We start from the raw sequence: 23650 nt of genomic DNA, 5'->3' as shown, positions 1-23650 counted from the left end.
ACAGACATGGGATTTGCCCCGTTATGCACTGGGATGCAGCCCTGGGCTCGTGAGTATTGCGTCCACAATACCAGAGGCCCACCCTGGCACCAATGCATTTTTATTCACATGAAATTAGTTTTACAGATGTCATTTGTTGTTCTTTTTTTTTTAATCGACAGTTGGCAGCCCTGATAAATGTTCATTTCTGCTGTAGCAGGACAGGAAGTCTCCGCAGTTGTGAACTTTTCATGATGGCTATGATGAGGGCGCCGCTGGTGAACCCTTGGTGTGAACGTGACTCTCACACACGGCCAGGAGCTGCGCTTCTTACAGCAATGAGCTGGCATTGGTGGAGCCTTTCACTTCCTTATTCTTGGGCACTTGGTTGATCCCCCTGCAGGGGTAACATCCTGGATCTGAAGCACATCTGGCACCAAACCATCCCTCTAGTATAAGGGGACCTAATAGGGAATTAATACAGTGAAGGAAACAAATTACGTATAAAAATCCTCTCTCACATAGAGAACATCTTTTTAATATCTTTGCATCTATTTACCTCAAAAGTACAAACTAAATGTTATCAGTCTATGCCTTCCACTGCTTTTCCCTGCCCAGAAGGAACGTTTCCACCTCTGTAGAATTCACTTGCAGGCTAATTTTGAAACCAACATGCAAATGATTTAAAATACACCTGTCATGCGTAAGTCTGCTCCTAATCCAGCAAACCCACTTCATGTATCTTCCATAGGACGTGGCCGGCTCTAACGCATGTTATGTAAGGGGATTTTAAAACCTGCTTGCATGCGACATCCCCAGTCAGTCTCGAGGTTCTTCGGACCCCTCTGCTTCTTCATCCTGCATGCTCCCCAGTTGACTTATGTAAGCCCTAAAATGTGAATCTGCAGACTTGCAGCTCATCAGGAGCAGCCATAAAGTTACGCCGGGAACAAGTCACCGGGCACTGCGGCCTCCGCTTTTAAAATAGGGAATTCCGCATGTAACTGCTGGCCTCGCACCACGACACCCACCCCCACCCCTTTTCTCTCCCCCTATTGCTTGCTCAGGCATATAATCCGCGCTCTCACGCACGGCTCACATAAGCGATTATAATCATTTTGGCGTGAGCAACGCTTTTACAATTGAGCTCTTGGAGTATTGTGTCCAGTTCTGGAGGTCACTTTATCAATAGTGTGAGCTAGGGCTCACTAGTGTTGCTATTGCAGATGGTAAATACAATATAGAAGTAGAATTATATTCCTTTATTATATTAAAGATGTTTAGAAATCTCTAGCTGTAGCAGGCCGAGTTGCTAAAACCTAACCAGCCCCCCTTCTCTTCCCCCTTCCCCCTTCTTGCTGAGAAACACAACCTGCACAGCATAATACATTGTGCTACGGCCGGCTCATATAGTTACAGACAAGGAAAGGAGTGTGTAAGGATGAATCTCCTCCCACATCCCTCCTTGTAACTGATTTTAACAAAGACTTTCTCATAGCTGAACGAAACTAACAAAAGAACTAAGACTTTCTCATAGCATTAAAACTAACAAGAAAAATAGCCATTTAAGAACAGCAAGTAGGCAGATATGAAAAAGACACAGAAACAATAGGTTAAAATTGAAAGTTGAAACCTGGCATTAGAATATGTTAGTTAAGCAAAATAAGGAAAATGGAAAGTTTGAGATGCATGAGAAAATGCCTGAAGCAGAGGTAACACTGAAATGAAGGCATTGGATAGGCTGAGGATCCTGAGATGGGGAGGAGTAAAAGGATAAGCAAATGTACAATAGTAAGTTGTTTTTGCTTTGTGGGCGTGCCTGCTTATGACACCCGTACTTGCAAGTTCGTAAAATAAAGAACAGAAATTGTTTCACCAACTCTTTGTGTTCACTATATAATTTTCTAAGGCGGTGCAGTACCGCTTCTAAGAGCTTGGGGGCTCGTCCGGGATTTGAGCTATCTCAGGCACCGAGGGTCGGGTGCCGAGGAAAGGAAGGCGCGCCTGTTGCAGTTTTCAACAGTCCTCGAGTCGGCACCGGGGTCGGTGTCTGGACTGGCAAATGGTCCCGTGGCAGTGAACTTGGTGAAACAATTTTAAAGGACAAGTAGGCACAGCTAGCTTCAACCAGGCAACTTCATGCACGAAGCAAGGTAAGGAAAATGACTATTAAGTATTACGTTGCTGGTTGGGACTGTGAACCTTGAAGGGTGAAAGGATTTGAGATGTGCCGTGGACACGGGGAGGAAAGCCAGAGATGGCTATGACGGGAATGGAGATTAGAGGGCTTCAGAGAGTTCACAATGAAAAATAAAATGGCCAGAGATGATAAGAAAGGGGGGCGGACTTGAGAAGACCCCTCAGACATTCCCCTCCAGATGGGGAGGATGTCAGGGTCCTGGGAGGACAGGTCTTGTACAAGAAATAAAAAGAAAATGATAAAATATTATTGTTTTAAATGGCCCAGGCAGAGTGTAAAACAGCCGGCACTGTTTTGGCCAAACATATGGGGCAGATGAGAATCGGTTATGTCAGACATTAAATATGTATGTAAATAGGAAAACACCGCTTTCTCAGGAGGAGGCGGAATATGCCGCCTACTGGACAGGCAGCAGGGAAAACATGTTGCCCATTAAAATATCAGAACCTAAGACAGTTCCTAAAAATGACCTTCCCTGGGGAAATAGAGGGAAAGAAATGGGAACCCCTGGCTCACTTGCCACAGTTTGATCCGGTGCAAGCACTCCCTAGTGCTCCTTCCCCTCCCCCAGCGTATGAGAGTGCAGGTGTCGGGGAATCAGACGCACACCCAATAGTTAAGAGGGTTTGTGAGAGTCTGAAGATGATCCCACAGTAAACTGGGACGCAGTAGAAGTGACAGCTAGAGAACAGAGAGAAGGACAGGAAAGGGAGGGATAAAGGCACCGGCACGGTACCTCGAGGCTAGATAAAGAATTACAGCAGTTAATAAAGGATACAGAGCGGTATCTGGGGCTAGGAGAAATCAGAACGACCAGGGGACTCAGACCCCTGTATCCATAGAGGAGTTACTGAAAGAAGCACAGAGAGGAGAGAGGAAGAGAAGCAGGGATAGTGCAATGAAAAAGCTCCCCACTTGCCCGCAGGAAAACAAATAGAAAAAGGCTCCCTTGGGAGAGGGGAGCACTAGAGGAACAGGGCCAGCAGGGATGGGATCCCGAGGCCAGGAAGAAAGAAGCTTCAGTCCAGGAGGAAAGGAGGCAAGGAAACTTCAATAAAGTCCAGGGCTCGCTACCCCTGGCATAAGGGGGTTGAGAGGGATGGTATCCCCTCGCCCCAGGAAGCCGGAGAAGGAAGAGATCCTAATGGGGCAGGGGGTTTTCATTGCACTTTAAGAGAGAGCGTCCCCAAATGCTGAGAGAAGAGAGAGAGCGATTAAGGGAGGGTCAGGGGCTACTTACTTTTAGTCCTACTGGAGAAGGAGGAAATAGCCTTTTTTTAGTGGATACCGGAGCTGCCAGATTTTCAGTGCTAAACCTACCAGTAGGGGTCAGTATAAGGTCTCAAAGGTTGAAGCTTTCAGGAGTAGAAGGAGAACAATTTTCTGTCACAGTGTTAGAAGAAACACATGGGGAAGGAGGTCAGGGGAAACCTCTTTCTATACCAGAGGCAGGGGCTTCAGTATGAGCCCTGGGTTCAGGGGAGGATGGAACCGAGTGCGGACAAGTAGGGCACTTTAAAAGGGAAGTGCCCCGGATATACAAAGAGGAGAACATTTTCTCCCCGGCTGAGTTCATGGAAATAGGAGAGACAGGGGCTACTAATGCTAAAGTCCTGATAAGGGCCCTTGGTAAATTTAAAGGTAGGACCAGAAAAAGAGGAGAATGGTTGTTCAGTAGATACAGGAGCTGCTGCAAGCTCTGGCTCCAGGCCATACATTTACATATTCATCAGGAAAGTGTTTTGCCAATAACCTGATTGCAGGGTAAAATAAAATATGTTGATCAGCTTTGCAGTTCATTCTGCAGTAAGAAGTGCCTCCTAGAGGCATTTACCTCCCTTAGCTGAGGAAAGTCGAGATTTCTTTGGCTTTGAATGGGAAAACCCGGATTCAGGGAGAAAACAATGATTGCGATGGAAGGATCTTCCCCAGGGTTTCACGGAGTCCCCGGACCTGGTTGGACAGGTTCTGGAGCAGGTTCTAGGGGAATTCGTGTTGCCCTCGGGAATACACCTCTTACAATATGTGGATGGTTACTGATTTCAGGAAAAGAAACAGCAGAATGTGAGAGAAGCCACAAATTAATTATGGACTTTCCTAGGGAAGCAAGGGCTGAGGGTGTCTAAATCATAATTACAATATCTAGGAGAAGAAATAAAATACTCAGGACATTTGATTTGAATGAATTAAAGGAATAATAGAAGTGCCCATACCAAAGACTAAGAAGGAATTAAGGAAATTCCTGGGATTAACAGGGAACTGTAGAATCGGGATAGATTCATATGCACAGAAAACTAAATCTCTCTATGCTAAACCGACTGAGGAAGGAGCAAATCTAAGGCGGTCAAAAGAGGAGGAAGAGGTGATAGAGGGTGTGAAAAAGGATTTCATCTCTGCCCCTGTCCTGGCTTTCCCCTCTTTAGAGAAACCTTTTCATCTGTTTGCAGCTATAGATGATGGGACAGCACTGGGAGTGCTTACACAGACCTGGAGAGGGAAAAGACAGCCGGTAGCGTTTCTCTCCAAATTACTGGACCCAGTATCCAGGGGACGGCCGAGTTGCATTCAGGCTGTTGCAGCGACAGCTGTATTGGTGAAAGAAAGCAGAATATTGATGTTTGGGGGAGCGTTAGTGGTGAGCACCCCACACTCGGCCAGGTCCATTCTGACGCAGCGAGCTCGTAGGGGCCTCACAGACTCCAGAATATGAAGTATGAAGCTATGTTGCTAGAGCAGAATGATTTAGTTCCAGCTACAGATCCTTGCACAAATCCGGCAGCTTTCCTCTCAAAGGGGGAGGGGGATGGGACAGATGTTACACGTAACTGCCTGGATATCACTGAATACCAGACTAAAGTGAGAATGCACCTGGCTTATAAACCCCTGCAGCAAGGGAATAAGGTTATTTGTGGACGGATTATCCAAGTGATTTCAAGGGAAATGGCATAGTGGGAATGCTGCAGTGGTCGGGGAGACTGTGGAGGTGACAGAGTCAGGGAGGCTGCCGTCAGCTCAGACCTGTGAGTTATATGCCCTGGATAGAGCACTGCAGCTGATTAAAGGAAAGGAAGGAACAGTGGATACAGACTCACGATATGGAAACATTTGGAAGGAAAGAGGCTTAATAAATAGCAGGGGTAAGGAAGGAACTAGTACCTGAGGATCTGGTTACCCAGCTATTGGAAAATGTGATGCTACCAAGGGAGGTAGCAGTTGTACAGGTACCTGGGCATCAAAAAGCCAGCACCCCAGAGGCAAGGGGGAATCGGATGGCAGATGGGGCTGCTAAGGAGGCAGCGCTGAGAAAGGAAGGCATAAGTCTGTATACATTGGTACCAGCTTTATCCCCAATCAGGGCTATGCCAGAGTTTAACTTACAAGAAAAAGCTGAGCTCGCCGAGACAGAGGCAGTTCAGAACGAAGCAGGGGCCTGGCTCCTCCCCGAGGGGAGACAGATGCTAAACAAGCCACTCGTACAGGAAATGATGGCAATCCTCCACCAGGGGGAGACATAGGGGAGCTCAGGCTCTCTGCGATGCAGTCCTTAGAAAATGTGGTTGCATAGGTATTTATACAGTGGCTAAACAGATATGTGAGAGGTGTCCCAGACGTCAGGAAATCACTGGGAGAATTTTGAGAAAAACAGTCCCAGGGGGAAGGGATCCAGACCTAAGGCCTTTTCAAAGTATACAAATAGATTTTACTGAGCTGCCCCTGTCCCAGCGACTCAAGTTATTACTGGTAGTTGTAGATCATTTCATGGATAGGCTGAGGCTTTTTCTATGGCCTCAGCTGCAGCACAGGGGGTTACTAAAGTGCTCTTGGAACAAATCATCCCATGATATGGGCTGGTTGAACACATTGCCTCAGATCAGGGGAGTCATTTCACCCTCAAAGTCCTACAGAGGGTAATGGAGGGACTGAGACTCAATTGGTACTTTCATACTCCACAATTTTCTGGAAAAGTGGAAAGGATGAATTAGACTCTGAAACAGAAAATTTCTAAAATTGTTAGTCCAGGACATTCTGGTTTCTAAGTGCTTACCCCTGGCATTGCTACGGGTAAGGACCCACCCCAGGAAGGATAGGGGAGTATCTCCCTATGAGATGATGTTTGGATTGCCCTATCTGGGAGGGGCTGCAGAAATACCAGTATTCGAAGCAAAGGACCTATGTTTAAAAGAATTGTGTACTGGCACTTTCTTCTTTTTATCTCATTTAAGGGAAAAGGGGCTATTGGCCCAGACGTCTCCACTGGACTCTGCGGTGCACCGGTTCCGGCCTGGAGACTGGGTGCTGATAAAGGTGTGGAAGGAGTCCAGGTTACAGCCAAAGTGGGAAGGACCGTGCCAAATCCTTCTGACTACAGAAACGGAGGTGCGGACAGCTGAGAAAGGGTGGACTCGCCAATCCCGAGTCAAGGGCCCCGTGGAGCTGCCTGCAGATCCTTCCCAGTGCACAGTGGTGACCAGCACAGACCATCCACTTAAGAGAAAAATTACTAGAAAAGACCAGAAAGTTTGCATGAACGTTGTGTTCTGAACACTGTCTTTGGGCTGGGATCCCGGTCCTGATGATAATCCTTTTTGGGATCCTGTGACCAGATCTAACAGATTGTGTGAACCATTGCTAGACACATGGACTACAGGAGCAGGAGCATTCATAGTGTGGGAGGGGGATTTTTATGGATTAAGGGGAATGGGGATGTGTCACTAATTAGACCTAACCCTGGGGAACTGGTAACAGTCTGGCGCACTACCTATAAGGACTTGGGAGGTCGAAGGCACCTGTGCTATTTCTTAAGGAAGAGAGAAATAGAGCCCTCAAATATTTCGAATTAATTTTCATAGGCGAACCTTTGGCTCCCACTATAGGGGCCATAAGTCGGTATTTTCCTTAAGAAATCTGCTTAAACCTCCAGTCCTTATGTAGACAAAGGAATTAGGAATTGAGATATTCACACCAATTTTTGTAATTGATTTCATTTTCTTTTGCTGGAGTTTATAGAGAAAGATTGTGTGGGGGAAAAGAAAGAGAACAAGGGGAGGTATATAGAGGGGACAGTTATGTGCGCCTTAACCCAAGAAAGAAGAAGATCGACATGGACAATGGAAAGAAGGATGTCCAGGGGTAGAATCTGGGGTCAGGGGTGGTTACGCCAGGGTCCTTGGCCAAGGAGACTCTCAGTATTGGACAGATGAGTATGGGGGCCCTGTAAAGTTTACAATAAGCATGAAGGCCACAGACCAGCCCCAAACAGCTGTGTTTGATGTGTGCCAATTAATAGATTGTGGAAATGTTCAGTATCCGCGATCATATGCAGGGAGTGACGAGTATATGTGCTATACTACATATTGCCCCACCTGGGAGCAAGTGGGGTGGACGACAGAGGCAGAGGGATGGGTTTCATCAGCTGGATACAGAGACAGAGAAGTGAGACAGTTAATTTCCATAGTTAAAGGCACAATTGACCCACAATGTTTTGACAAGAAATGTAATCACATTTATTTGACAGTCACCAAGGCCAAAACAAAAAGAGGGGAACTACACACTAAAACGTTTGGGATGGGTATAGCAGTAAATGGGAAGGACCCATTAGCCTGCTGCTTTCAGATATTGATTGAAGAAACCCCAAACTTTGATACTAGATCCACAATAATGCCTGGGATTCAACCATTTAGACCCCATTAAGTGATCCCAAGGTAGTGAAAGTAATAACTATAAAGGACCTAAGCCAGACCACTGAAGCAGAAACAGGATCTGGGGAGGTAAATGCCTGGGTAGAATGGATAAAATACACTGTGAAATCCCTGGGAAACCTACAGCGAAGATAGTGCCATTTCCTTTTGGTTGGAACAACAACCCAGAAGGACTGAAATGCATCCTGGCATTATATCAAGACGAAATGGCTTGGAACAACACCACCTGTAAGTCTCTGGCTCTTCAATTCCCAGTCCTGAAGCCACATAAAGAGCAGCAGGTACCTCCAGTATCTCCCCAAGTACTGGGAACCACACTGCCTGCCTCTCACGGCGGGGGTTAGGATTCAATCAACAAGTGGGAGAATTGGACACCTGTACTGCAACATGGAATGTGGCAGGATTAATGGAGGTCAGGAACTACTCGAGTAGCTAGAGCAGACTTCTGGTGGTACTGCGGAGGAAGAGCGATACGACCTACACTGCCCACTAATTGGACTGGCACTTGTGCAGTAATACGATTGGCAATTCCATTTACCCTGACATTTAAAAAAAAAAGAAAAGAAAGAGTACAAAAGAATAAAAAGGGGTAGTTTAGGGACATCCTTTGATGAAAGGGTATATTTAGACTCAATAGGAGAGCCACGAGGAGTCCCCGATGAATTAAAAGCCCGGAATCAAATAGCAGCAGGGTTTGAGTCCGCCCTCTTCTGGTGGGCCACAATCAATAAAAATGTAGATTTGGTTAATTACAATCAACAGAGATTTATTAGTTACACATGGGAGGCAATAAAAGGAATTGCAGAACAATTAGATGCCACTAGTAGGATGGCCTGGGAAAACAGGATGGCCTTAGATATGATGTTAGCTGAAAAAGGTGGAGTATGTGTAATGTTAGGAGGAGAATGCTGCACTATATACCCAATACACTTATATACCCAATAACCCAATACACTTATATACCCAATCACACTGCCCCAGATGGCACAATTACACGAGCTTTACAGGGTCTCACTACCCTAGCAGATGAACTGGCAGAAAACTCTGGGGTTGATACATCATTCATGCAATGGTTGGAAGCAGGGTCTGGAAAATGGAAAAATGTAATTGTGTCAGTATTCACCTCCTTCATAGTAGTTGTAGGAGTTTTAGTGGAATTAGGATGTTGCATTATCCCATGTGTGCGAGGATTGGTGCACAGATTAATAGAAACTGCAATTACTAAGAAAATGCCCCTAGGGCCTCCTCCATATGTTGAGGCAATGCGATTGCTAGATGACACTGAGGAATTAGAAATACAGAAGGCTCAGCAAATGCTTGAGACCTTAGAAGCAACTTTCGAAAAACTGTGAATGTAATAGCAACAAGTTGATAAAGAGAGAGGGAGGAATTGTGAGCTAGAGCTCACTAGTGTTGCTATTACAGATGGTAAATACAATATAGAAGTAGAATTATATTCCTTTATTATATTAAAGATGTTTAGAAATCTCTAGCTGTAGCAGGCCGAGTTGCTAAAACCTAACCAGCCCCCCTTCTCTTCCCCCTTCCCCCTTCTTGCTGAGAAACACAACCTGCACAGCATAATACATTGTGCTACGGCTGGCACATATAGTTACAGACAAGGAAAGGAATGTGTAAGGATGAATCTCCTCCCACATCCCTCCTTGTAACTGATTTTAACAAAGACTTTCTCATAGCTGAACGAAACTAACAAAAGAACTAAGACTTTCTCATAGCATTGAAAATAACAAGAAAAATAGCCATTTAAGAACAGCAAGTAGGCAGATATGAAAAAGACACAGAAACAATAGGTTAAAATGGAAAGTTGAAACCTGGCATTAGAATATGTTGGTTAAGCAAAATAAGGAAAATGGAAAGTTTGAGATGCATGAGAAAATGCCTGAAGCAGAGGTAACACTGAAATGAAGGCATTGGATAGGCTGAGGATCCTGAGATGGGGAGGAGTAAAAGGATAAGTGAATGACAATAGTAAGTTGTTTTTGCTCTGTGGGCGTGCCTGCTTATGACACCCGTACTTGCAAGTTCGTAAAATAAAGAACAGAAATTGTTTCACCAACTCTTTGTGTTCGCTATATAATTTTCTAAGACGGTGCAGTACCGCTTCTAACAATAGGATACAGGTAGAGGAGGGGCCACCATACGCCCTATGAGGTATTTTAGAGGAGAAGGGCGAGAGTTCATTTTTTATTTCTTTGGTTTTCTTAACCATCTTCCAAAAACAATTTGCTGAAAATGGTTTAGAACATTAAACAATCTGAAAATAGAAAACAAAAAATACAGTGACAAATTTCAGAAAAACCCATAGGAAATAATCACAATGCATAAGAAACAAAAAAACATTTATATACTTATAGAAACATAGAAATGACGGCAGAAGAAGACCAAACGGCCCATCCAGTCTGCCCAGCAAGCTTTGCATTTTTTTTTCTCATTCTTATCTGTTTCTCTTGGCTCTCAGTAACCTTTTGGTTCTATTTCCCTTCTACCCCCACCATTAATGCAGAGAGCAGTGTTGGAACGGCATCTAAGTGAAATATCTAGCTTAATTAGTTAGGGGTAGTAACCGCCGCAATAAGCAAGCTACACCCATGCTTATTTGTTTACCCTATGTAATTCAGTCCTTATTGGTTGTCTGTATATAGATCCACTTTTCTTCATTCCCCCTGCTGTTGAAGCAGAGAGTTGTGCTGATATACATTGAAAGTGAAGTATCAGGCTTATTTGGTTTGGGGTAGTAACCGCCGTAACAAGCAAGCTACTCCCCGCTTTTTTGTGAATGCAATCCTTTTCTCCACATTTACTCTTGCCATTGAAGCTTAGAGCAATGTTGGAGTTGCATTAACCGTGTGTATGTATATTGAATAAGGGTATTATCTCCAGGCAGTAGCCGTCATACCCGAAAGTCACCTACTCTTCATTCACATCCTCTAGACTTTATGGATCCACAGTGTTTATCCCCTGCCCCTTTGAAGTCCTTCACAGTTCTGGTCTTCACCACTTCCTCCGGAAGGGCATTCCAGGCATCCACCACCCTCTCCGTGAAGAAATACTTCCTGACATTGGTTCTGAGTCTTCCTCCCTGGAGCTTCAAATCGTGACCTCTGGTTCTGTTGATTTTTTTCCGACTGAAAAGGTTTGTTGTTGTCTTTGGATCATTAAAACCTTTCAAGTATCTGAAAGTCTGTATCATATCACCTCTGCTCCTCCTTTCCTCCAGGGTATACATATTTAGATTCTTCAATCTCTCCTCATAGGTCATTCGATGAAGACCTTCCACCTTTTTGGTTGCTCTTCTCTGGTCCGCCTCCATCTTATCTCTGTCTCTTTGGAGATACGGTCTCCAGAACTGAACACAGTACTCCAGGTGAGGCCTCACCAAGGACCTGTACAAGGGGATAATCACTTCCCTTTTCTTACTCGATATTCCTCTATGCAGCCCAGCATTCTTCTGGCTTTTGCTATCGCCTTGTCACATTGTTTCGCCGACTTCAGATCATTAGACACCATCACCCCAAGGTCTCTCTCCTGCTCCGTGCACATCAGGCTTTCTCCCCCCATCGAATACAGTTCATTTGGATTTCCATTCCCCATATGCATGACTCTGCACTTCTTGGCATTGAATCTCAGCTGCCATATCTTCGACCACTCTTCCAGCTTCCTTAGATCCCATCTCATTCTCTCCACTCCTTCTGGCGTGTCCACTCTGTTGCAGATCTTAGTGTCATCCGCAAAAAGACAAACCTTACCTTCTATCCCGTCCGCAATGTCACTCACAAAGATATTGAACAGGACAGGTCCCAACACCGATCCTTGCGGTACACCGCTTAAAACCGCTCTCTCTTCAGAGTAAGTTCCATTTACCATCACACATTGTCTTCTGTCCGTCAACCAGTTTGCAATCCAGGTCACCACCTCGGCACTCACTCCTAAGCTTCTCATTTTATTCACCAATCTCCTGTGCGGGACCGTATCAAAAGCTTTGCTGAAATCCAAGTAGATGACATTGAGTACTTGACGTAGTACTTGACGTAGAAGAGGAAGCGTCCTGAGGACAAGCAGGATGAGGCAGTCCCACATGTGTGAGACATCGTCCCACGAAGCCGAGCAGGAGCAGGCCCTGGCAGTCAGCCCACAGCAAGGGCTCTATGGTCTTCTCTGCAGCCACAGACTGAACTCGATGTCTCTCAACTGCTTTGCAGCTCCCTCACTTATCACCATTTTCCTTTCCAGTTCTACTCTGTCTTCCCCCAGTGGGAGGATGTTTGTTTAAAAGGAAAACTTTTTTCTTTAACCAGGCACATGTCGTCTTCCCTACTATGGCTGACAAGAAAGCCATGGGGTTTCAAAGGATGGTCTACTTGTAATACTAAAACATCCCTCATGGACAACCATAGTGACTGTGCTCACTGTCCTGCCATCAAACATGACATCCGAAATGCACAATCTGTTCAGACATCTGCCTTAGGATCATAAAATAACATAGGCTCAGGCTACAGGACATGTTCCAGACCATTCTGAAGCCACTCCAGTCCTGCACCTTCACTGAAGGACCTTCCCCCCTCTATGGGATCAAGGACATCCACTCGCAGTCTGTTCTCCAGCATAAAAAAGCAAGAGTGAGGATGAGAGATCTAGAGTCATTAGTCCAGTCCATCAGCACAATCTGTTAGCCATGATGATGATGAGAAGCTTGGGAGTGAGTGCCAAGTGGTGGCATGGATAACAAACTGGTTGAAGGACAGAAGACAATGTGTGATGGTAAATGGAACTTACTCGGAAGAGAGAGCGGTGATGAGCGGAGTACCACAAGGGTCGGTGTTGGGACCGGTCCTGTTCAATATCTTCGTGAGTGACATCACGGATGGGATAGAAGGTAAGGTTTGCCTATTTGCGGATGATATTAAGATCTGCAACAGAGTGGACATGCCGGAAAGAGTGGAGAAAATGAGACGGGATGTAAGGAAGCTGGAAGACTGGTCGAAGATATGGCAGCTGAGATTCTTTGCCAAGAAGTGAAGAGTCATGCATATGGGGTGTGGAAATCCAAAAGAAATGTATTCGATGGGGGGTGAAGGGCTGATGTGCACGGAGCAGGACAGAGACCTTGGGGTGATAGTGTCTAACGATCTGAAGTCAGCAAAACAATGCGACAAGCCGATAGCTAAAGTCAGAAGAATGCTGGGCTGCACAGAGAGGAATAACGAGTAAGAAAAGGGAAGTGATTATCCCCTTGTACAGGCCCTTGGTGAGGCCTCACCTGGAGTACTGTGTTCAGTTCTGGAGACCATATCTCAAAAGAGACAGAGACAGGATGGAGGCAGTCCAGAGAAGGGCGACCAAAAAGATGGAGGGTCTTCATCGAATGACTTATGAGGAGAGATTGAAGAACCTAAATATGTATACCATGGAGGTAAGGAGGAACAGGGGTCATATGATACAGACTTTCAGCTACTTGAAAGGTTTTAATGATCCAAAGTCAACAACAACCATTTTCCATTGGAAAAAAATCAGAATCAGGGGTCATGATTTAAAACTCCAGGGAGGAAGACTCAGAACCAATGTCCGGAAGTATTTCTTCACGGAGAGGGTGGTGGATGCCTGGAATGCCCTTCCGGAGGAAGTGGTGAGGACCAAATCTGTGAAGGATTTCAAAATGGCGTGAGATAAATGCTGTGAATCCATAAAGTCTTGAGGATGTGAATGGAATGAAATGAAGAGAAGAGGCATGGGGTGGCTTGCGGGAATGATGGCTACTACCCTTATTCATTAAACATACACAAGGTTATTGCGACTCCAACATTGCTCTATGCTTCAACGGCAAGAGGAAATGTGGGAAAAAAGATCTGCATTCACAAATAAGCGTGGGAGTAGCTTGCTTGTTGAGGTGGTTACTACCCCAAACCAAATTAGCCTAATGCTTCACTTTCATTGATATCCAAGAGCTCTCTGCTTCAATGGCAGGGGGGGACGAAGAAAAGAGGATTTATATTCAAACAACCAATGAGGACTAAATCGCACAGGCTGGAAAAACAAATAAATGTGGGAGTAGCTTGCTTGTTGCAGCAGTTACTACCCTGAACCAATCAAGCCTGATACTTCACTTTGAATACATATACAGCGCAGCTCACTGCTTCAATGGCAGGAGGGAATGAAGAAAAAAGGTTTTATATTCAGACAACAACCAACAAGGACTGAATTGCACAGGCTGGGTAAACAAATAGGCGTGGGAGTAGCTTGCTTATTGCAGCGGTTACTACCCCTAACCAATTAGGCTTGATACGTCACATTGATGCAGCTCCAGCACTGCTCTCTACATCAATGGCGGGGGTGGAAGGAAACTGGAACCAAAAAGTTACCAATAAGGGCCCTGACCTCAGCGGTCAGAGTAACAGATAAGTATGAGAAAAAAAAGTACGAAAGCTTGCTGGGCAGACTGGATGGGCCATTTGGTCGTCTTCTGCCATCGTTTCTATGTTTCTATGGAGGTTTGCCTGACAAGGAAGGCCAAGCATGAGCACATGCCATCAATATTAATGAAAAATCCCTCGATGTCAAAGGAAAGCACCTTCAATTTGATATCAAATCAAGTCCCATAAATGTTGATGCCTTACATCCTGATGGTGAAAGCTGCCTCACTGACATCAATATCTTGATGTTAACAGTCAGCATCCCCATGCCTGTATTGAGTTTATCAAGGTAAACACTGCTCATAAGTTTCAAACATGTGCTTAATTCAAACCCTTTTGTGTCTGTTATTATGCGTCCAATATATGCACACACATTTTTAATGTAAACATTAAAGCCATGCACTATGGCACCATTGCAAAGTGCCTCCATGTGCCTGTCCCATCATCTGTGGCAGCAAGAACGTCCTCGTTATTAATTACTCAAGAAGTCTACCAATCTCCCATATCCATTTAGGATCAGCTGCAAGGGGTGCTCTATCCTAAGGACTTGGAGAAGGTAATTCAGGATGCTTTAGGCAAACATCTTTCTGTGCTTCAGATTGTATTAGCAATCACCTCTGCTTCAAACATCACTCTTAAAGATCTGATAACATCAGAGCCAGACCACTCTTCCCCTCTTACCAGAAGAGGGCTCATGGAGAGACGGCTCAGGATTGTAGCAGACCGCTCTCTCAGAGGAATCCGGTTCTGAATCAGATCTCCCATATGAAAATGGATTAGAAAGGCAATGGCACTGCATCTCCCATTTCTGTAGTGTTGGGGCAAGGCTGATAAAGTGGGGTCTGTCAGAATAGATATCCTAACTTTTGGAGGTCTAGATGTGATTTTTTATACATTCCATCTTCCTTTGCTTCTCACAATATTTATTAGAAGCGGAATTGCAGTGCATTTTATTTATTAATGAAAAACAACCTAATCAGGTCTATATTCAGAGACAGTCTGAATAGGAAATGAGAAATTACTACTTACCTGATAATTTCCTTTTCTTTAGGACACTCAGATGAATCCAGAACAAGTGGGTTATGCACCTTTACCAGCAGTAGGAGATGGAGCAAACTAACGTCACAGTACAGTGACATCAGAATATAAGAACACAAGAACATAAGAAATTGCCATGCTGGGTCAGACCAAGGGTCCATTAAGCCCAGCATCCTGTTTCCAACAGAAGCCAAACCAGGTCACAAGAACCTGGCAAGTACCCAAACACTAAGAAGATCCCATGCTACTGATGCAATTAATAGCAGTGGCTATTCCCTTAGTCAACTTGATAGCAGGTAATGGACTTCTCCTCCAAGAAGTCCTTCCAGCCTCTTCCCTGCTCCCACTCCTGTGAACAGGACCACCGCCGCTCTTCTCCAATCTTGTGGCACTACTCCCATTTCCAGGGATCTATTGAACAGGTCACACAGTGGACCCATCAGCACATCTCTGAGCTCCCTCAGTATCCTGGGATGAACCTCATCCGGCCCCAAGACCTTGTCCACTTTCAGTTTTACTAGCTCTTCCCATACATTCTCTTCTGTCAATGGAGTTTCATCTCCTCCATCCCTATCTAAGATCTTGTTAATCAGCAACGGTCCTTCTCCGGTGTTTACTGACGAGGATGTTTGGGAGGTACCTGTACTGGAGAAGGTTTTCATGGGTAATGATTCAGATGGACTGAACCAAATCACGGTGAACCTAGAAGATGTGGTAGGCCTGATTGACAAACTGAAGAGTAGTAAATCACCTGGACCGGATGGTATACACCCCAGAGTTCTGAAGGAACTAAAAAAATGAAATTTCAGACCTATTAGTAAAAATTTGTAACCTATCATTAAAATCATCCATTGTACCTGAAGACTGGAGGATAGCTAATGTAACCCCAATATTTAAAAAGAGCTACAGGGGCGATCCGGGAAACTACAGACCGGTTAGCCTGACTTCAGTGCCAGGAAAAATAGTGGAAAGTATTCTAAACATCAAAATCACAAAACATATAGAAAGACATGGTTTAATGGAACAAAGTCAGCATGGCTTTACCCAGGGCAAGTCTTGCCTCACAGATCTGCTTCACTTTTTTGAAGGAGTTAATAAACATGTGGATAAAGGTGAACCGGTAGATGTAGTGTACTTGGATTTTCAGAAGGCGTTTGACAAAGTTCCTCATGAGAGGCTTCTAGGAAAAGTAAAAAGTCATGGGATAGGTGGCGATGTCCTTTCATGGATTACAAACTGGTTAAAAGACAGGAAACAGAGAGTAGGATTAAATGGGCAATTTTCTCAGTGGAAGGGAGTGGGCAGTGGAGTGCCTCAGGGATCTGTATTGGGACCCTTACTGTTCAATATATTTATAAATGATCTGGAAAGAAATACGACGAGTGAGATAATCAACTTTGCAGATGATACAAAATTGTTCAGAGTAGTTAAATCACAAGCAGATTGTGATAAATTGCAGGAAGACCTTGTGAGACCGGAAAATTGGTCATCAAAATGGCAGATGAAATTTAATGTGGATAAGTGCAAGGTGATGCATATAGGGAAAAATAACCCATGCTATAATTACACAATGTTGGGTTCCATATTAGGTGCTACAACCCAAGAAAGAGATCTAGGCGTCATAGTGGATAACACATTGAAATCGTCGGTTCAGTGTGCTGCGGCAGTCAAAAAAGCAAACAGAATGTTGGGAATTATTAGAAAGGGAATGGTGAATAAAACGGAAAATGTCATAATGCCTCTGTATCGCTCCATGGCGAGACCGCACCTTGAATACTGTGTACAATTCTGGTTGCCGCATCTCAAAAAAAATGCATCTTTGCATGGGTACGAGATTGTCATCTTATCCTTTTATCTACTCAATCACCTCAGGTATATTGGGGTAGATTTTCAAATACCGCAAATAGGCGTACTTTTGTTGGCGCTCCAGGCGCCAACAAAAGTACGCTGGATTTTAGTAGATATGCGCGTAGCCGCTAAAATCCGGGATCGGCGCGCGCAAGGCTATCGATTCCGTATAGCCGGCGCGCGCCGAGCCGCGCAGCCTACCTCCGTTCCCTCCGAGGCCGCTCCGAAATCGGAGCGGCCTCGAAGGGAACTTTCCTTTGCCCTCCCCTCACCTTCCCCTACCTAACCCACCCGCCCGGCCCTGTCTAAACCCCTCACTTACCTTTGTCGGGGGATTTACTTCTCCCGGAGGGAGAAGTAAATCCCCGCGCGCCAGCGGGCCGCTAGTGCGCCGGGATGCGACCTGGGGGCGGGTCCGGAGGGCGCGGCCACGCCCCCGGGCCCGCCCCCGACACACCCCGAAAACGCCACTGCGCTCGGTCCCGCCCCCGACACGCCCCCCTCTTAAAATCCGCCCCATTAGTTAGAGACCCCACCCTCAGCTATTTTCCGTATCCTCACTGTTAATTTAACTCAGGTATATTATGTACATAGTGTTATACCTATAGTTCCTTCTCTTAAAATTCTTGCCTAGGTCACTTGACCTTTTCCTACAACCCCTCCAAGTTTTCCAGACCATGTTACATGTAACTTTATATTTCCCTCTCTGTTGCGATATATTTTTTTCCCCTGTTATCTGTAAACCGATGTGATATGCCTATGAACGTCGGTATATAAAAGTTTTTAAAATAAATAAATAAATAAATAAATATAATTGTGATGGAGAAGGTACAGAGAAGGGCAAGCAAAATGATAAGGGGAATGGAACAACTCCCCTATGAGGAAAGACTAAAGAGGTTAGGGCTGTTCAGCTTGGAGAAGAGACGACTGAGGAGGGGATATGATAGAGGTGTTTAAAATCATGAGAGGTCTAGAACGGGTAGATGTGAATCGGTTATTTACTCTTTCGGATAGTAGAAAGACTAGGGGGCACTCCATGAAGTTAGCATGGGGCACATTTAAAACTAATCGGAGAAAGTTCTTTTTCACTCAATACACAATTAAACTCTGGAATTAGTTGCCAGAGGATGTGGTTAGTGCAGTTAGTGTAGCTGGGTTTAAAAAAGGATTGGATAAGTTCTTGGAGGAGAAGTCCATTACCTGCTATTAATTAAGTTCACTTAGAGAATAGCCACTGCTATTACTAGCAACAGTAACATGGATAGACTTAGTGTTTGGGTACTTGCCAGGTTCTTATGGCCTGGATTGGCCACTGTTGGAAACAGGATGCTAGGCTTGATGGACCCATGGTCTGACCCAGTATGGCATGTTCTTATGTTCCGCCTGTTAATCGCAGAAGGCTGAGACCTTTCATACTCGCATCTTTTTTCCCTGCTCCGTCAAGTCTGAGAAGAATGGCGGTCTCTGCTAATCCCCGCTGATCTCTCCAGCCAGTGTTGGCACTGCCGACCACCATCTTGGACCTTGAGTCACTTAGGCGCGTGTGCGCGCACAAGGGTCTCTTTTGAATACGTCATGGCGGGAACCTCGGGGGCGTCCCCTCTTGATGACGTCAATCCGCTAGTGTATTTAATCTGACCAGCCCTTGCCTTCTTCAAGTTAGCAAGGAGTTCCGTCTTGCTGAACCCACCTCACTCAAGGACTTCCTGTTCCTGACTTTTGGGCTTGGCATCTAACGCTCTGAGAACCCGCTCCTCGGGGGCTCCCCTGCTTTCCCAGCTATCAACACCTCGGAGGGCCTATTTGCCTCACTGCTACTAGACCTACTTCTCAGATCTCTCACTCTCTACAGGAACCATCTATTATGAGTACCTCTACTGACTTCTACTATACGAACTGTATTGAGGATTCACCGCGGTGTACCACGAACCTCAGGCCACTACCGCCTTTCTTCAGTAGAAGCTATTCAGCTTTCCTGCGCTATAGAGTATCGACGTACTAACTTCGGGAGCCACTTCCGGGTTCCGGCATCTCTACCAGTTCTTCAACATCTACTGTGCAGACTTCCTCGGCATATCCCGCTCCGCGGGCCACTACCGAATCTTCTCATCTGTGGCCTTGCTCTGGGTATTCCCCATTGCTCAGAACTGTACTATTATATTTCCAACTCTGTGGTCATTACTTTTTCCTTCCTTTATAATAAAGTCTCTACTTCTAGCTGTGTCCCAGGCCACTGAGACTACGCCTGCTGACGGTGAGGCTCACAGGGCTCCTTCCTGTGGATGGAGACATCTCTCATCTCAGCCCAGGGTTCACATTCTTACAAAAACATAACATTGTAGTGAACACCGAACTGAAGTATTTGTTTAATATTTCGGCCTTTTCTTTGTCTGTCTCCACACATTGGGGTAGATTTTCAAACACGGCGCGTTCGTGTACTTTTGCTGGCGCATCAGGCGCAAGCAAAAGTACGCGGGATTTTAGTAGATACGCGCGTAGCCACTAAAATCCTGGATCGGCGCGCGCAAGGCTATCGATTACGTATAGCCGGCGCGCGCCGAGCCGCGCAGCCTACCCCCGTTCCCTCCAAGGCCGCTCCGAAATTGGAGCGGCCTTGGAGGGAATCCTCTAACGCCCTCCCTTCCTCTACCTAACCCACCCCCCCGGCCCTGTCTAAACCCCCCCCCTTACCTTTGTCGGGGGATTTACGCCTCCCGGAGGGAGACGTAAATCCCCGCGCGCCAGCGGGCCCCTAGCGCACCGGGACGCGACCTGGGGGTGGGTATGGAGGGCGCGGCCACGCCCCCGGACCGCCCCGGGCCGTAACCACACCCCCGGGCCCGCCCCCAAAACGCTGCCGACATGCCCCGAAAACGGGGCGGCGCTCGGCCCCGCCCCCGACACGCCCCCGACAGACCCCCCTCCGAAAACCCCGGGACTTACGCGAGACCCGGGGTTCTGCGCGCGCCGGTAGGCCTATGTAAAATAGGCCTACCGGCGCGCAGGGCCCTGCTTGCCTAAATCCGCCCGGTTTTGGGCGGATTTAGGCGAACAGGGCTCTTAAAATCCGCCCCACAGATCTTTGCCACCTTTCAATGCCCTGCTGGTGAGACCATGGTCCATCAAGCCCAGCATCCTGTCTCTCTATGTGACACATGCCCAGAAAATCACAGAACGCAGATTAATTCCTCTTATTTACTCCCTGGGACAGCAATAGCTTTCTTTACTCTATCTGCCTGATATTGTGCTATGGATTTTTCTTCCAGGAACTTGTCCAAACCTCTTTTAAACCCCACTATGCTCATTGCCTTGACCACGTCCTCTGGCAACAGATTCCACAGCTGGTTGTTAGTTTTAAGGAGTATCTCATGATTTTATAAACTTCTATCCTGTCCCCTCTCAGCCGTCTCCTTTCCAAGCTGAAGAGCCCTCTCCTGCGTAGCCTCTCATCATGGCCCCTCCCGTGAACTGCCGGGCTTACGTCCAACCACGATGTCAACGAACAACACTGGAAGAGAGATGGGGCAGGCCACCGCGTACTCTCATGGCGAACACGACGCATGGCAGGATGCTGCCGACTTCCTGCATCACCGCCTCTAGGTGTGCGGGCGGCCGAGCTGATAATCTTAAAGGGTCTGCCGCAGGAAATCCTATCTGCTACCTTTACATGATGTCACGAACCTTGGCCTTTAAAATGCCCGTTTCCCCTGCACTCCTTGCGTCGGCAACAGCTCTCGCTACAGATTTGTAGAGTGACTTGCTTCAGGTTCCTGGTCTTCTGTGTCTTCAGTTCCTGGTCCTCTTCGTGTCTTCAGTTCCTGGTCTTTGTTTGGTCGTCAATTCATCCTCCAGTCTTGTGGTCAGTCTTCACTTCTTCCGTGTGCTTTGCTTCCTGTGTGCTCCTTGTTTTCCTCCCGCCTTCCCTTGGATGGATACCTGGTATTGACCTTGGCTTGCTTCCTGGACGCCTCTCGAGATCACTGCCTGATTACTGGATCTTCCTTGAACACTTCCTGGTACTGGACATTTCTGATTGCTGCCTGCCCTGACCCGAGCCTGCCTCAGACGACTCCTGTTTGCCACAACCTCATCTATGGATCTCCAGCTCTTCAGCAGAGGCTTCCACTTAAAACCTACCGGCTCTGGCACCTGAGGGCTGGTATAGGTGAAGCTCGAGTTGGGCCTGTGCCCCATCCCACTCCTCTCTGCAGGTTGCCACGACTCCACCTCGCTCCAAGGGTCCACACCCGCAACAATAGGAGAGATGTTCCATCCCATTTATTATGTTTCTCATCCTCCTCTGCACCTTTTCTAGTTCTGCTGTGTCTTTTTTTGATGCGGTGACCAGAACTGCATACAATACATAAGAACATGCCAATCTGGGTCAGACCAAGGGTCCATCAAGCCCAGCATCCTGTTTCCAACAGAGGCCAAACCAGGCCATAAGAACCTGGCAAGTACCCAAACATTAGATAAGCAATAGTAGCTTGAGATTTATTAATTACTGTAATAGCAGTTTATGGATTTATCATCTAGGAACTTATCCAAACCTTTTTAAAACCCAGTTACACTAACTGCTGTAACCACATCCTCTGGCAATGAATTCCAGACTTTAACTATGCGTTCCCATTTTTTGCCTTGATAGCTCTTGATAGTTCCTCTTAATCACTATTTCCCAGATCAGGGTTTATTGTAAAGCCTGTTGCTACGTTATGTTATTTGTAAACAGATGAGATGTTCCCAACGACTGTCGGTATATACAAGTATTTAAATAAATGAATAAATAAATATCATAAAAAATTATAAAAATATTTAAATAAATAAATAAACAAATAAATAAATAAATAATATCATAAAAAATTCTGCCATCAAGTTTATACAGCAGCACACTGTGAATTGGCAGCTTTTTGGAAACAAGTTCAAGTTCCTTTGGTTTCTGACGTTCATCTTAGGCTATACACCCATTACCGTATGTTATTTATCACGGCCTGTCTTCATAATCAACGTTCTTCTTTTCGGAAGATCTGGAAGAAGCCTTTTATACACTGGCGGGCTTCACAATCCTCGATGGGTTCTCCCGACTACTATTCTAACCTGCCCTGGATCAGGGTATTTTGGGCCATTATAAAATGTTTTACTTTTATATTTCTTTCCTTTTTATGATCAGATTGTTATATGCCACTACTTGAACTTGTATAATACGTTCCTTGAGGGACTATAGTTGGGAGTTTTTTTCCCTGCATTACTCCTTTGTATGTATGAGTTAATCCAGTGGCTCCCAGCCCTGTCCTGGGGATCCCCCAGTCAGTCGGGTTTTCAGGATGTCCACAATGAATATGCATGAGAGAACATTTGCATGTTATGGAGGCAGTGCAGGGGGGGGGGGGGTCCCAGGTCAGGGTTAGGAACCACTGGGTTAATCCTATATGCGATGGGGGTTGGGAGGGGAAGGAACTCTTTTTTTCCTTTCTTTGAAAATGGATTTGTGTGTATAACAAGCACTTATTGTATATGTGTTCTGCTGTTTCTCTGAAGCACAGGCCTGAATAAATTGGTTGAGTCTATAAGGTGCCACCTGCCACTGTAACGTTTGCACGCAGCTCATCACGGCTGCTTATAAAGCCTGTCCTCAGAGTATATTCCGCGCGTGGGCGAGGCCCAGGAGGAGCGAGATTACACAGAAGCCAGGACAACCCTCACCTCGCTGCGCCTGCTGTCGCCCGGTGATGACGTCTGAGCCTGCGCGCCCGCGCTGCGTTCCGTTGCTATGGTGAGGAGGCCGGGAAGGCGCCGCCATGTCTAAGAGTAAGGTGAGGCGGTCGGGAGCTGGTGCTGAGTGCGGGGAAGTGGCGGCCGTCGCCCGGTGATGACGTCTGAGCCTGCGCGCCCGCGCTGCGTGCCGTTGCTATGGTGAGGAGGCCGGGAAGGCGCCGCCATGTCTAAGAGTAAGGTGAGGCGGTCGGGAGCTGGTGCTGAGTGCGGGGAAGTGGCGGCCGTCGCCCGGTGATGACGTCTGAGCCTGCGCGCCCGCGCTGCGTTCCGTTGCTATGGTGAGGAGGCCGGGAAGGCGCCGCCATGTCTAAGAGTAAGGTGAGGCGGTCGGGAGCTGGTGCTGAGTGCGGGGATGTGGCGGCCGTCGCCCGGTGATGACGTCTGAGCCTGCGCGCCCGCGGTGCGTTCCGTTGCTATGGTGAGGAGGCCGGGAAGGCGCCGCCATGTCTAAGAGTAAGGTGAGGCGGTCGGGAGCTGGTGCTGAGTGCGGGGAAGTGGCGGCCGTCGCCCGGTGATGACGTCTGAGCCTGCGCGCCCGCGCTGCGTTCCGTTGCTATGGTGAGGAGGCCGGGAAGGCGCCGCCATGTCTAAGAGTAAGGTGAGGCGGTCGGGAGCTGGTGCTGAGTGCGGGGAAGTGGCGGCCGTCGCCCGGTGATGACGTCTCAGCGTGCGCGCCTGCGCTGCGT

At 46.7% G+C, this 23650-nt stretch overlaps 1 long non-coding RNA gene across 1 annotated transcript; it reads right to left on the bottom strand.

Annotated features, from left to right (window-relative positions):
• Positions 1-17: 17 nt before the first annotated feature.
• LOC115096437 lies at positions 18-23636 on the bottom strand. Its single transcript, XR_003858070.1, has 2 exons — positions 22893-23636; positions 18-443 (listed from the first exon to the last, which is right to left on the bottom strand). It is a non-coding gene; the product is annotated as an uncharacterized LOC115096437 (long non-coding RNA).
• Between the last annotated feature and the right edge of the window lie 14 nt (positions 23637-23650).

This window comes from Rhinatrema bivittatum, chromosome 8, assembly GCF_901001135.1.
Source record: "Rhinatrema bivittatum chromosome 8, aRhiBiv1.1, whole genome shotgun sequence".
Classification (NCBI taxonomy): Eukaryota; Metazoa; Chordata; class Amphibia; order Gymnophiona; family Rhinatrematidae; genus Rhinatrema; species Rhinatrema bivittatum.
This window is presented reverse-complemented; position numbering and strand designations above follow the sequence as displayed.